The 16344-nt window shown below is 40.3% G+C and overlaps 1 protein-coding gene and 1 pseudogene across 1 annotated transcript in view; one reads left to right on the top strand and one right to left on the bottom strand.

Moving 5' to 3' along the window:
* The window catches only part of DTHD1 (death domain containing 1), a 228966-nt gene that overhangs the window by 115091 nt on the left and 97531 nt on the right, over positions 1-16344 (top strand). The gene's annotated exons all lie outside the window — the stretch shown is intronic.
* Positions 4839-4988, bottom strand: LOC142443837 (U1 spliceosomal RNA; annotated as a pseudogene).

Here is a 16344-nt window from a genome sequence, read left to right as displayed (position 1 = left end):
TTCAATTTGTGAAATCCCTTATGTCATCTGGGTTAACATTTGGCCAGTAATTTGATTAGTTGTTGAAATTAATGGATTCATTACTTAGTAAAGCATATCTACTCTTTTGGGGCTAATTAATATCCTACTTTCTAAAGCATTACTTTCCATTTACTGAAATATCTCAAGTTATAAACTTTCTGCCAGGAAGTAATTGGTTTAGAAAGAGATGCGTCTCTCTAATTTTGAATGCATCCTATTTATTCAACAAAGGACACGGTGTTACTGTGGGTTAACTATCAATCTGCTAAGTACAAGAACCGCTGTGACACATTCATTTTTCAGAGGAGAAGACTGTAGTCAGGTGTACAGGTACACAGGTAGGACAGTGGCTTCTTGTACCCAAATGTAAAAAAGAATGACATGAGTCAGCCATCTGACCTCCTCTAAGCTTCCAAGGGGAAAAGAAGAGGTTAACCATCATCTGCATCTGCTGCCCAGAACTGATTCCAGTGAAACTGAGTGCAGACATGCCCCGCCTTCCAACTGTCCATCTCTATCCTGACACCAACCGTGCCTCACACAGTTCACGACTTCTCACCTGGCTATGACAATTCATTGACTGCATTGGCCACCCAGGACTCACAGAGCACACTCAAAAGTACAGTGTTCATTTGATAAATTGGCAGGTCACAACTTAGGTGAGAAATGATGAAGATACCATTGTTTACTCAGGACAAGTTCCTCTCTGCTATATCTGTACACAGAACTCCCTCCAGTTCTCAGCCTCTTGGCCTGGCCTTTGTCTTGCACATGCAATGTTACAAAACTGCTTTAGGGCTGCCAGCAAATTCCCACGGAGCATGCCACTCTCCCATAAGGTTCAGGCCAGAGCAGTTCAACTCTCGCTCTGTGGGTCTGAAAATGTGTTCTTGTTGTGAAGTGCAGGCTAGTCAACCTCCTAGTGACCCTAGGTACAAGGGAAGGAAACAGAGAGAAACCCTGTCCGAATCTTGACCACCTTCACGTTTTCCTGGTGTTTGAGACTAGCAATGCAGCCACTGTGTAAATCCTTCATGTCAAAGGTCTTCCTCTGTTTTCCTGCCTCCATATTTAACGTACGGGATGTCCTTCTCCAGGGACCAATCTCTTCAAAGTACTTGAGATCAAGCCTTGCCATCCTTGCCCAAAGGAGCATTCTGGCTGCACTTCTTCGAAGACAGATTAATTTGATCTTTGGCTCAAAATAGTGCTTTGCAATCACGGTTTATCCGGAGTCGGCTATGCTTCACACAGGCAAACACCTTTGCATAGTCAGCAAAACACAAATGCACACCTTTCTGCTCCTCTCTGCTTTGAGTCAAGACCCATCTGGCCTTAGCCATGATATCCCTTGTACCGTGTCCTCTTCTGAACTCAGCCTAAACTTCTGGAAGCTCCCTGTCAATGTAGTGCTACAACAGTTGTAGAATAGTCTTCGGCAAAGTTTTACATGCATGTGCTATCCATGATATTGTTCTCTAACTTGAGTGTTCTCTTGAGTCACCTTCTTGAGAATGGGTACCAATATGGACCTAGCCTAGTCAGTTAGCCAAGTTGCTGTCTTCCAAATTTCCTGGAATAGATGTTTTATCAGACAAGGGGTTGATCTATGACAATGTTGTGCTTCCATTTACTAGGTTTTCAGTATGTGATGAGATTTTACTGTTATTCATAAGGTTTCAGTGGTTAATTTCTCTGAAAGGGATAGCCTATTCCTTCTTCATATTCTTTTCTTAGTCTGGAACAGGGGTCCTCAAACTTTTTAAACAGGGGGCCAGGTCACTATCCCTCAGACCAATGGGAGGACCGGACTATAGTTTAAAAAAACCCTATGAACAAATCCCTATGCACACTGGACCAGTCGGCTGCTAAGCAGGACAGACAGTGGAGCAAAAACACCCGGCGGGCCAGATAAATGTCTTTTGAGGATGCCTGGTCTGGAAGCTCTGCTGAAACCTGTCCTCTTTGGGTGACCCTACTTGAAATACTAGAGACATAGCTTCAAGCATTACAGCAATACACAAGCAAGTCCCCACAATAGGAACCATGAACAGCTAAGTGGTAGGAAAGGGCCAAATTACCACATGACAAAAAAAGAATCAGGAGTGGACTCGGCTTCCTACATAAGGATCCTCCTAGATCCAGGGTACCATGGGTGCCAAGATACCTGCAAGTCTCTGAATAATGTAGGGACCACAGACGCTGAGTGGAGACTGGGCTCATCATCCTACACAGTCAGAGAGAAAGCCTTCCCCAAGACCAGACACGAGGAGACGTTAACCTTCCAGACAGAGAGAGAATAAATAACTGTGCGTGGAGGCCATCTGCTCTGGTATTTCTGTCCAAACATCACAGGTAACTAAGGCTGTGGGCCTCTTCCTGAGCTCTGGCTGACTCGGGAGACTGACAGAACGGTGCTCCTTGCCTTAGAGAAGGCTAACCACTCAATCATCTTCGTCTCAGTTGAAATGATAAATCTGTGTAGTAAACTAATCTGACACCTGAACTCTAGAAACACACTTGAAAGCACCAGGGATTCAAACTTGTACAAACTGGTTCACTCACAGCCGACACACAGAAAGTAGGACACATTAGAATTTGTAGAATGTGCGTGTCCCAGAACAATAACCGGAATGGGAAAAATTCTGGGTCAAGACACGAGAATGGGCTCCTTAGAAGATGCGATCGCTAGTCCTTTCTGGAGGCTGATGTGGAAGCACAGACTACTGGCAAGACTGTGGGCAATGACACCCCACCTTTGTAGCCTTACGCTTAGCTGCCTTGTTTGAGTAGGGTGCTGCTACTTCATCTTCCCCAGTCTAGACCTTGGATGGCTAAGTAATGTGTATGATGCCCTTCTTTTGCTAAGAGGAAGACAGAGCTTCCAGAAGGGCATTGACTTTCATTGTCCCTGCTCCAATTATTATTCCAGCACACACACATTTTATAAATATAGCCCTGTTCTAATGTCACTTAATTAAGCATGACAGTAACAGGAAGGATGATCACAAAGTCCTAGAAAACACTTCCAGTTATTCCTGGCCTCTGCTAAGATACTTTCCTTGGCAACTGGGAAGTTGGAAGTGCACCTGCAGTAACATTAGCGTGATGAGCAATCGTAACAGATGCAGGTCCCGACTTGTCATATACAGGTTGCACGCATCCAAGGGAACGTACTCTTTATTCAGTACTGGCTTCCATCGGACTCTGCCCACTCAGCCTCTGGGATGCATTCACTTGAGTGAATAGAATAATAGAGATCAGGAAGAAAACCAGGATGAGATTAAAATGTTTGGAAGATATGAGTGTGCATACCCTTTTTGAATCACTGTGCCTCCTTTCACTAGAAATGATTTAATCCACCCATTCATTCAGTCCCATTCAAATTCACTTTTCATTAAATCTGATAATGAATAGCAACCACTATAGAGTCAGATGTAGTGCTACATGCTATGGCTACACTTACATAAAATGTCATTAAATTCAAGAAGTTTCATTTGTTATTCTTCCACGTATCTTCCACCAGGGCTCCATTCTTCCATGTATCAGATATAACGTGAATGCTACGAGGTAGTCTCTAATTTAGCAAGCTTTGACTCTATAATAATTATTTAAAATTAGGCATGTGCTCACCTCTACCCTCGTTCTCTCGGAGTGATTGCTTTATCCATTGACTAAAACTACTGGTCTGTGGCCTGTGTTGCAGGAGCACAGTTTTCTCAGAGGACAACCATGTGCTCTAGACTAAAGCATAATGGAGAGAATGGAAGAAGAAATAAGCCCTTTCTCATACTGCATAGGGAAGGAGTTGTTAAGTTGACTGATAAATCCGATACACATATATAAAATCACACTGAGATATTTATAATTTTTCTAAGTTTTTCCCTCAAGAATTTGCTATCTATAATTGAATTTTCACTAACAACAAGTAAACCATAGTTATTTATAATAGTTTCTTTGAATTCTTTCATTGGAAAACTAGAAAACTGTGTGAGGTGACTGAGGATGCACAGCAGTACAGATGGGAACTGGCAACACAGCGAATCCTGGACAGATGAACCCCTCAGGACCAGCGGTGAGAGTGGCGATACCAGGACAGAAGGGGAGATAGAAAGGGGGAACCGTTCACAGGAATCTACATATAACCTCCTCTCTGGGGGATGGGCAACAGAAAAGTGGGTGAAGAGAGACGTCGGGCAGTGTAAGATCAGATAAAATAATGATTTATAAATGATCAAGGGTTCATGAGGGAGGGGGAGTAGGGAAGGAGGGGAAGGGGGGAAAGGAAAATGAGGAGCTGATTCCAGGAACCCAAGAGGAAAGTGAGTTTTGTGAATGACGAGGGCAACGAAAGTATAAGTGTACTTTAGACAATTGATGTATGTGTGGATTGTGATAAGAGCGGTATGAGCCCCAATAAAATGATTTATTAAAAAATAAATAAATCATCCATGTGAGCGGTTGAGCACAGACAGTCCTAAGTCAGAGGCCAGCCAATTATTCTCCTCACTCTCCGGCAAACACAGCTTCCTCAGCAGTTGCCAACTGTTATTTAAGCTAATTATCTCCCATGGAGTATACCGTTTCCTTCAAACCTACTGACAATCAAAATATATCTCAGATCTTTGTTCACGGCGTCCCCAGTCCGCAGTGATCTCAACTCCTTGGACCTCTCCTTTCTACCCTCTGATGATGATTTAGCCACATACCACAATCATTCGCTGCTAGTTGCCTTTACCAAGTCTGTATATCTATATCTTTGCAAAAAATTTAATCATTTGCATTTATTCTTTTTCTTTCTTTTCTTTATTTTAAATCAGGGGAGAGCGGGAACGCAGTCCCCCACTACCACAAATTATGCAGTCGAGTTTCCCACAATTGGGGAAATCGCAGGGGAGTCAATGGATGAGCCTCGCCCTGGGAAAACTGCCTTCCTGGTCATGGTCTCTCCCCTGCCAGGTAAGTATCATTTAAATTTATTTGTAACTTTTTTTACACCAACACATTATACATTTTATTTATATTTAGCTATGTAAACAATACACGTGCATTACTGTTTTTATGTAGTTTTATTAGCATACAAGTCACAGATGCTACAGTTTAATTGTTCCGTCATTTTAAGCAGACTGTACAGTCATCGCCACAATCAATTCTCCTCATCCTCCTGGTTGTTATCACCCCATTTCATCCTGGCCGACCCCCCCTGCCACATCCCTTGGTAAACTATTCATCCAGTTACTGTCTCTATAGATTTGCCTATCCAGAATTTCATATACAAGAAATTATATAAAACAGAAATCAAAAAAATCCAACAACAATGCCAAAATAAAACAGAGACAAACAATTGAAAAGAAAACAGACCATATTACAAACAGAAAGAACTTTAGTATGAATCGAAAGGGAGATCAAATAGCAAGCTGTTACATGTAAACCTAACTACATCTGCCATAATTGATTTTAAAAGGCTCTCTGTCTGACCGCAAGACTATGCATAGCTCTGAACTACAGTATATTCAGAGGGATTCCCTGAAGGCTTAATCCATGTAGGCACTCTGAAAATGGATTTGGGCCTCCACTCCCATCAATAGCCTTCTACAAACTGGCTGCTCACACTGTAAGCTCTGATAGTTTCTACCTTTGCATTTAGATTTTATTATTTACAAACCTTGAATCATACTGACAGGTGTGTTTCTTCCCTGTGGACATAGTTGACACCTCTCTTAGATGGCTGCTTGTTTGAAGACACACCCTTAAGAGCCCTGATGCTGTTCTTTCTGATAGATGGGGACCATCTGGTTTCACTGTGTTTCACACTATGTTACAGCACTCATATCTTCAGTGATCTTTTCATAAGAGTGGCTATCAAGATGGCCAAGTCATAAGAAGGAACTGTTCTTAGATTGGAGCTAGAATTAAGTGTGTATTTGAAATCCATTCATATATCTGCAGTTTATATATGTTTTTGGTTCACTTCAAGGACAATATTATTTTATGATAGAGGAAAATTATAAATCCTCCCTCAGCAGCAAAGCTAATTCTACTGAGAGTGTCATTAATTTAGCCAATGATAAATAATTTAAAGCAGCGTGGATAAAAGGAGCTAGGCTGGCTTTTCAGACCACAGTACATAAATTGCTGGCTTTTATAGCCTAAATGCTTAGTGACTGGATACTCTTTACATGAATAATGGTATATAATTATAATAATTAATATTATGTAAAGATTAACTAGAGTGGTTTTTTTTCTATACTAAATCAGGGGCTTCAGTAGCTTGAAAACATAGATCCAAATGCTGACACTTTGCTAAAGTCCATAGGTAAATTTGGGAAGCAATGAGATGTTACTATGAAATATATGAAAAAACAGAAAAGGATCATGCCTATCATTCTCACTAATTTTTGGACTAGAGATGACATCACCATTCTCAGGGATAATCCAGAAATCCAGGACGTGCCAGCAGTGGAATTATTGCTGCCGCTGAGAAAATGCTAATTTGATTAAATTATTTATCATCAGAGTGAACTTTTATGTTTTTAAAAACATACCTGTGTATTGAATACATATCTGAAAATATGTGTGCTATGTTTCCAACCACCAAGACAAATAAAATTTGGATTTGTAAATATACTGATAATATTTAATTATAATAAACAAAAAAGGTCTTTCTGACTTATATCAGAACTAACATATGGTGGGTTTGTCAGAATGGAACCTTGCTGTAACATAAATGTGAAATTATCCGTTTTTGAAATTAGATAAAAACTAAGAAGTGATACAGGATAATGTATCCAATCCATTGTCTACTATGCTAGATTTTGTAACTTAGGCTTTGTCCATGATAATGCTTGCTCAGAATTTTGTAGAACCCACAAGAGCTTCCTGGTTTGGTTTAGTCACACCATCTCTCATATCTCACCTGGCTTTACTGAGCGATGTGCTGCCAACAAACTATTTCCCCTTGTCAAGGCTGCAGTACAAGACCACGATAGTGCAGCCCTCTTGCCAACTTGAGGACCCTTCTTTCTTGGTCATACTGTGGCCCTAGAAGTGCTCGTGACTGCATCTAACGTGGCTAGAGCAAAACAGAAGTCACGCCAACACAGCAAATGCACCGCATCCTTCTTTAATGTCACCAGGTCCACGAGTCACGTGATACGTTTTGTTTTATTTATTTATTTTAATTTTTATTGAGAATTGAGTGCGGGTTTACAGAACAGATAAGTATTCTATTTAATAATCCAGGCATATAGTATTTCATCACGGTTCCCACAATGTAACATTCTTTATTACATTTATTTCCTGCTTCCTGGTTCCATTCTTTCTCCTTTTCTAACCCTTTCTAGCCATTTGTCCTGTGTTAAATGCTGATTATTTTAAATTGCAAATGGCTTATTCTTCTAAGATGTGTATGCCTCCCTGCTGTTATTGCTCCCCATATAGACCTTTCAATTGTTTGGCTGGAAATTGAATTGGTGTGGCAGTTCTTTGCTAGACTTGAAGAGTGATTGAGGATCATTGTCTCAGGGGTTTTACCAGGGAGCTTCATTTTTCTCTCTCTTTATTTTTAAAAATAAAATGAGCTGCTCCACCTTTTGTCCCACTTTATGCAAGACCTAATGTGATGCCATGCAGAGAAGTTAGCAGTGGTAAATAGGCACATCTTCTGGGCTCAGGCTTGACCAGAGGATTGATGTTCCCATACTGCATTAGTCCATTAAATGAATCATTTCCATATTATTTTGATTATCTTCACTCTTTTTCCATAGGGACGGGGGGGGGGGGCAATACTTGCAGCGTAGATGGCCATTCATGAACTTTGAAACCCCACTTCTACTCACCAATGTAAGATATGGAGTGTTGTCTTTGTCGACCACATGATGCCAGTTGACCTTGATGTCCTGAATCCTCTGGCCCAACATAAAGTTTTGGATATTAAATATGAAAAGAATTCTCATTTGTTTGAGGGAGAAATAAAAAGTGCTTTGAACTACCTAATTACCTGATTGCTGTATACCTTGAGATGAATGATATTAATAAACTGGAATAAGGAACATATGTGATGAATCTCCAAAAATAGTTTCTGCAAATAAATTTCATTATCTATTTTTCCATGATGCCTTTGAAACCCTTCCAAGCTCTTCTAATATCAATTTAAATGATGGTATAAGCATAAAAATAATAATGGACATTTTTTCATTACATGTATTAATTACGCCAATCTTTACATCACCAGGAGAGACGAGTTCCTGGAAAAGACTATGATGCTTGGTAAAGTAATGGGGTAGGGAAAGAGGAAGGCATTTGACAAGATGGATTAGCCAGTGGCTGCATTGATGTACTCCAAGAGTAAGAATAATTGTTAAGGATGCAGAGAACAAGGCAATGTTTCACTTTAGTGTACATAGGTTCACTATGAGTAGAAACTGACTAAATAACACCTAACAACAACAGCAAGGACCCAAGTTATTTACTTAACGTATGTAGAATCACCCTCATTAGCCTAAGAATGAATGCCCACTCTATGAAATTTCTACACCTTGCTACCTGGCTCAAGAGCACACAGGTTGGATGAAGATGTTACCCAAAGCACCCAGGTAATCTTGAGAGGAATATCTTATTTTCCTCACTATTAGTGCTTAAAAGTTAGACTGTCCTCTCTAATTAGTCATCAAAGGTACCCTGAGACTGGCCCAAGACTTAAAAACACCTTATTGTTCTATTTGCTTGTTCAGGGTCAACAGTTGTTTGCCTGAAACCTGAGTTAATGTAAAACATCTACCTCACTCTCTGCCATGGAGTCAATGCTGATTCACAGCGACCCTGTGAGTTTCCGAGACTGTAACTGTTCACGGGTGGAAAGTCCAGTCTTTCTCTAGAGGAGCTGCTGGTGATTTTGACCATGGGGATTGCAGCCCGACACTTAACCACTATGGCGCCAGGGCTCTTACACCATCTATAGGTTTTATATATTATTATTGTGGTGAAAGGATGTGCTTGAGTTTTCTCTATACTAAATCAGGAGTTTCGGTAGCTTAAAGACAATCTTATTTCCAAAGTGAAATTTAGATATTCTTTCTACATTTTTATTTTTAACAGAACACCACAAAGACTGTCTTGCATGGCTGTGGTATCTTTCCGGTATGCCTTTTAAATACAAATTTGTCTTTCTTCCTCTGACTTGGAGTGAGTAAAGTGACTGCGAAGTTTCAGGTTGAAATACCTGCATTTCAGGTGAAAGCTGGCCTAGGACAGGTAGACCATTTAAAGAACACGGAGGGTTAGTGACTATTTAATCATCTGTCTGGTCATCTATTAAGCTTTTGGTTCACACACTGATCTAATGGAATGGAGACTCTTCAGATGCAGGAAATATTTATGGAGCCATATGGAGCCCTGCTCACATCGTGAGCTACACCTTGGGCTGCTGACTGCAAGGTCAGCAGTTTTAATCTAGCAGCCTGTCTCAGGGAGAAATACGAGGCTTTCTGCTCCAGTCAAGATGCAGAGACTCAGAAATCCTTAGGAGCTGGTCAAGTCTGTCTGAGAGGGTCGCTATGAATTGCAATAAACTTTTTGGTAGTGAGTGAGAGTGAGTACTGGGCTATGCGCTCAGTTCTAGACCCTTGGCTCTCAGTGAACTTAAAAGACAAAAACAAAACAACAACCATGAAAAATCAAGCAAAAAATAAACCATATAATCTCAAAGGATTTACTTTCATTGTAGAAAAAATAAACCCCAGCCCATAGGCTCAAACTAGTTATTTGAGGGATGAGGGTGCTCCTGCACACAGTGTTGCTCCTGTAGGAAAGTTCTTGACCACATAAAAGAGTATGGGGTTTGTTCTTGTAGCCTCTCCAGCTTTTACTGCCCTTCTGCCTCCTCATGCTGCCTCCCCCTTTTGTTTCTCTCTTTTTATATAAGCGGCGTCTTGTTTAGAAATTATTCAAGATTGTACTGGAATAGAGAATTTCCCCAGGTGGTTCAAATAAATAGCTTTTTATTGAAGGGACTTATAAAAAATGTATAATTAAAGTTATGAGAGAAACAAAGGAGGGTGGGGCACTCAGAAACACACAGTAAGTAGCAAGTTCCCAAGCCCTGAAGGAACAGCACTTAGTCAGACACTATAAGCATTTGCAAGAAGAGACAACATTTTTGTCAAAGGCGCAGCATCTGAGCAGGAAAGGATTAAGGCGAAGTATCCTGTTCCACAATTCTTCCTTTCATCTCCTGCTGGCATGTCGCATTGTCTATTCCAACCAGAAGCCAGCTAGATGGCAAGGAAGCCAACGTGGTTGCATTGAGTTCAAACTTCAGGTATAGAAAATTTCAATGATGAATCTGAATGTACATAGAGAAGTATCATCATCAACAGCCGCATAATAAATTAACTTAAATTGCAAATGAGTTATATCTTAAGCTACTTTTCTAAAGAAGAAAATCGATCGTGTGAAATATATATCCATATATAAATACACACATACATATCACATAGTGTAGAAAAGGGGAAGTTCACCGTGCAGGTAAGTCCCAAATCCATGGGTCAGATGTTATCCTGGAGGACTCTCCTGATTTGTGAAGCTCTAAAATAAACTTACTCTCAGCAGGAAGATAGTAGGCTTGTGTCTGCAGAGGCCAAAGAATGCCCCATCAGCAGGTCAGATGGTTGGCAGCTGATGGCTCTCAGAATTTGCAGGCAACCTGTCAGGTGACTGGTTCAAGTCCAAAGAACCAGAGGTTGATGCACCAGATGTAGGATTAAGACCCAGTACAAAACATCCCTTTATGTTAGAAGCAGGTCATGTCCCTGCTTTTTAATTAATTGCCCCAGGGCTATGATCTGAGTAAGAATGTTTATTAGAACCCTGATTTTCTTATAACTGATTGGCTGTTTATAGCAGATCCCATTATGGGGGTGATTATATTGTGTTAGATCAGATCATGGGGTACTTGTAGGCCTTAACTGTCAATTCCCTGAGAATACTGGGCTGACCAAGTTGACCACAATCCTTCAGTATCATAGAAAATCTACATTATTTGCATGTTAGTCAAAGAATATATTTTAATTATGAGATATCCTCTCATAATAGTTGAGTTGAAGGTAATGGTAAATATTTTGGGTTGATAAGGATGGTGTCTTGATTCTCAGATCACTACTAATCTGTTTCATGGTGCCAACCTGATTACTGACCTTTGGTGCTACCAGAATGCACTGCTATTTTCAGTTATTCACAACTAGCAAGTCAGCTCCTCTTGCTGGTTTTTCAAGTCAATATATTACAGAGGGAAAGCTAAAATATATGTAAAATATGTTGGAGATGAAAATATTATATTGTTCCACTCATACTCTCTCTTATTCTCTGATTTGCTAATATTAATTTGTGTTGAAATGTAGTGATTACATTTAACCACTCTATACATGAGACTTGGGTTCAATTCTCAGCCACTACAATGCAATAGAGTCACCACCAATTTGTCAGTGGAAATTTGTCTGTCATTTTGATGCTGAGTGGATCTTAGCAAATCTCCCTTAATAAGCAGAACTAAGAAAAATATCTAGACTGCCTACCCCTGAAAATTAGCCTACAAACACGCCATGACTCAAAATTATTTGACCCAAGCTGATTCTGAGGATAGTACAAGGCAGGGCAGATTTCCATTTCAATGTCTAGGGCAGTGGTTCTCAACCTTCCTCATGCTGTGATCCTTCCATATAGCTCCTCATGTTGTGGTGACACCAACCATAAAATTATTTTCATTGCTACTTCATTACTATAATTTTGCTACTGTTATAAATCATAATGTAAATATCTGATATGTAGGATGTATTTTATTGTTATAAATTGAACATAATTAAAGCATAGTGATTCATCACAAAAGCAATATGCACTTATATATTGTGAAATATTTATTTCTAATTACAAATAAATGAAGTTTTGTCTTGAAACCTACTGTAGCATGGGTAACAGTCTTCACACTGGGTACTCATAGGTGGGCGTATCTGCATGTGGGCGGACCCACCTGGAGACGGATAGAGGAGCGGGGTCTCAGTTCCTAAGACCATCGGAAATGTGTCTTTTCTGATCATCTTAGGAGACCCCTCCCAAAGGGGTTGCCACCCACAATTTGAGAACTGCTGGTCTATGGGGACCATGGATCAAGGGCTCACTTGAAAGCAGCAACGGCAACATTATTTATGTAAAATGAAATTCTTAAAGAATGGATTTGGAACACTGAGGGAAGAAAAGGATTCTTCTTCCAGGCCCCTGACTATTGTATGCACTTGGATAACATTTGGGAAGTTATCTATTAAGACATTTGGAATAAAGGATAAGTAGCTTTTATACCATGGACACACGTAATAGCAGATGTCTTGAGAAGTCCTTTGAATGTGTTTCTCTGCTTCATGTTGTCAGGTAGAACAGAGTATTACGTTCATGGAATAATTCTCAGGCTGGTAACACCAGGCCCTGATTCCATTGCCTCTAGATGGGAACATAGAGTGAGCTTAATAAATGACTTTACGCCTTATTTATGTGTAAAGTTGACACAGGGAAGAAAAGGCAAGTACACAAGATATTCCCAGGATTGGATCTTAATTTTAAATATAAAGTCCTTTAATTATTTTCCACTGGTATTCCAGCAGGACGTGTTCTATGATTGTTAGATTTCAAAATACAAGAGGAACTGGGCAAATTTAGATGGTCTTTTGCTGGTGTTGATTTTGGTCCTTTTACAAATGGTCTGAGATATTCTTTTAGGCTCAATCATATAAATTTATGACACTGTGCATTAGACTAAACAATTATACTATTCACTCTCAAATATTCTTTTTAAATACTCAGAGTATCTTCCTCCAAGTCACATAGAAATGCTAGTCTAAAGCTTATTTTATTCTTCTATTTTCATTTCACAGTGCATTTTTATGATATTAAAAATATTAAAGGCCACTTTATTTATTAACTATAAATAACTCCACACAGCCAATTGAATCTATTTTTCCCTCATAATCAATTACACCACTTACAGTTTTGGCATTTCCCACATAATTTATCAATTTTCTATTATATTTATCTTTCAGATCCCCATACAGTTGATAGACATCAATGAGCTAAATGCTGAATTCTGTGACAGCCTATTGCAACCCTTTAATGATGTCACATATATAATTATGTTTTCATGAGGGCTAATATGGGATATGGAGTTTATACCCAGTGAATCAGTAAATCAATTATGCAGAAACAAATGAGCCATACCAAGCAGGCAGTGATTGTTCCTGGCAAGTGTTTATGATAACATTTTAAAAATTAAATTTATTTTAATATTTAACTAAACTTCACAATTATAGAACACAAAGACAATTCTCTGACCATTGTTGCTGTTTCCTCATCTTTACTACTAATTTCCTCTACCTTGGTGTCCTGAGTACTTTTTAGGTACTTTTGAGGAATAAAACATATGATTTCATCATTCCTTTTAAACATGAGCTCATTCTCCTTGTTTTGAAGATAATCCAAAATCCTTACCCTTGCCTTCAAGGTGACCTGGGTTCCAGGTTTATAACCTGTGCCCTCTCAGCAGCATTTACTAGATGGAGACTGGAATTTCAGAGAAGAAGTGATAGGATTTGCTCTTTCCAAATGGAGTTTGTTCTTGTCACTATCACTCCATAAATGACCCTTTCACACTGGATGGAAAACTTCATTCCAGCCTTCCTTTAATGTCAGCATTTCCAGAACCGGCTCTATTCTGACACCTCGGAGCCCTAACTCACGGCTCTAGGTCCTAATGCTTCCGAATCACCATCTTATCCCCCAAGGCATTAGTACAGATACACAATTACCTGAAAATATGAGACCAACAAGTGGGATACACTAAGGATATAACACCTGTGTGCGTTCAAAGACTTCACTAAGAGAGTAACAAGAGAATCCACTGACTGGGAGAAAATGTTTAGCAATGACACAACAGACAAAGGGTTTATTACTAAAATCTGCAATACCCTCCTATCCTGCAAAAAGAGGAAAACAGTTAACCCCCAAGGAAGTGAGAAAAAGACTTGAACAGAAGTTTCACTGGGGAGGAGACCTGTATGCCAATAAACATAAGAGAAAATGCTCCTGATCATAAGCCATCAGAGAAATGCAAAGTAAAACAACCACGAGATACCACCTAACACCCTTGAGGACAACCCAAATCAGAAAATCAGAGAGCAACAAATGTCGGAGGGGATGGGGTGAGATCCTCCACTGCTGGTGGTCATAGAGATACATCCAGCCTCTGTGGAAAGGGATCTGGGAATATTTAATACAAAGAGAAATTGAGCTATCTTCTGACCCAGCTCTATGTCTGCTGGGCATATAGCCAGAAGAAGAGAGAAATAGACTACGACCAGTCGTCTGTGCCCCAATGTTTATTGTGGCACAATTCAACATCACAAAGAATTGGAAACAACCTAAATTTCCACCGATAGATAAGTGGATTAGAAAACTCTGGCGCACACACACACAAAGAAGTAGTACGCATCACTGAAAAGCACTGATGGTCGCATGCAGCACATCGCTTCATGGGAAGAGTTGGAGGAAATTATACCAAGCAAAGTGAGTGATTCACAAAAGGACAAGTACAGCAGGAGTCTGCTGGGAGAAGTACAATCAGAACAGTAGGTTCAGAATAACACTACTTATCTCCCACTACATGGGTTGAGGTACAGGCACCAAACCCAAGGATGTACCTGTCAACCCAATGTCAAGAAGGAGAAAGGGGTTTAGAGCTAAGGGGAATAAAAGAGGAGAGGATGATGGGACTAAGGGAACAGGGCATTAACCCACCCAGGGGGAGAGTATTGGTCATGTCTCCCTAGAATTGGGAGTGTGCATGTAGATTCCCACCATGGCACACCAAATGTAACCACATGGATCAACGCATGAATAGTGGGCTACAGGGGTGGAGCTAAACTCAACCCCTCCCTAGAAGCACATGCTACAGAGGTCAACACTAAACCTACAGGGTGGGGGGAGGGCTGGTCTGCCACATCCACATGGAAGCATACTAAGAAGGAAAAAGAGAGAGTGAAGTTCTAGACCCCATATGGGCACACCAAGCCCTAAGGCTGATGTCCCTGTGTGGAGCTGCTCAGGCACAGAGAGGACCATAGGGTCGAAAACAGCTTGAGATATGATGTCCCCTTGTTAGAACATCCTGAGGCAGAGGACAATACTGAGGACCCACAGCAGGGAGTGAGTCCAGTCTGAACCCCCCACGGTGGGAAGAACCAAGAAGGGAACATAACAGATTAACAATGGGAGCAAAACCACAAAGCTTCTGAAGAGCCCCCAAAATAGACTTCAGGCTGAGGGGCAGTTCCCAGAATCCCCCAGGGTCAGTGGGAAGATAGTCATAAAGGTTAGCGGACAGACCTGGAATTATCTGTGCTTTTGGGGAGGTTTTTTTTGGGCCAGTAATTTATTTTTCTGTATGTATATATATATTTTCTATCTCTTTTCATTCAAATTTTTGGTTTTCTTTTTGTATTGTCTGCATTATTGTTGGTTTGCCTATCAATGTAAGAGAGGCATGGAAATTAAGCTGAAGGAGAAAGCAACAGGTCCAGAGGAACTTAGCTGGAGGAGGCATAGGGGCTGGGGTGGGGCAGCGAGTAGTGAGCAAACAATACCATACACAGGGGAACAATTAGGAAATTTAAATCAACAATGAGGAGGACGTAGAGATCTTGAGGTGTTGGAGCAACAGTAATATAGCTGAGAAGAATTATTAAGAGGCAGAAGAAGGGCAAGTATCATGGAAGGAAAGGAGGTAAGTAAAAGGAAACAGGAAAGATCTAGAAAGCTAGCTATGGATGGAGGTATAAACACAGGTGTTCACTCATATAAATATAGTAATTCATAAAAAAGAGGTATTGCCTATGTACATTTATTTATATGGCAACACATTGAGCAAGTAGATGGACTTTGGACCTCTACTCAAGCCCTCTCTTGATGTAAGAACACTTTGTCCTACCAGCCTGTTGTTCTGTGAAGCTCACCCTCCCGACACGATCACTGAAGACAAAATGGGTGCATAAGCAAATGTGGTGAAGAAAGCTGATGGAGCCCGGCTATCAAAAGAGCTAGGAGTCAAAAGGCATTTATGGAGGTCGAGACAAAGACATGTACATGCAAATATATATAGGAGGATGGGGAAATAGATCTATGTGTCTATATTTATAGGTTAAGTATTAAGGTGGCGGAAGGACCTTGGGCCTCTACTCAAACATTCCCTCAATGCATGAATACTTTCTTTTATTAAATTGGAACTCTATG

This window comes from Tenrec ecaudatus, chromosome 3 (genome assembly GCF_050624435.1).
Source record: "Tenrec ecaudatus isolate mTenEca1 chromosome 3, mTenEca1.hap1, whole genome shotgun sequence".
NCBI lineage: Eukaryota > Metazoa > Chordata > Mammalia > Afrosoricida > Tenrecidae > Tenrec > Tenrec ecaudatus.
The sequence above is the reverse complement of the archived record's forward strand: the minus strand, read 5'-3'. Positions and strand labels throughout refer to the sequence as shown.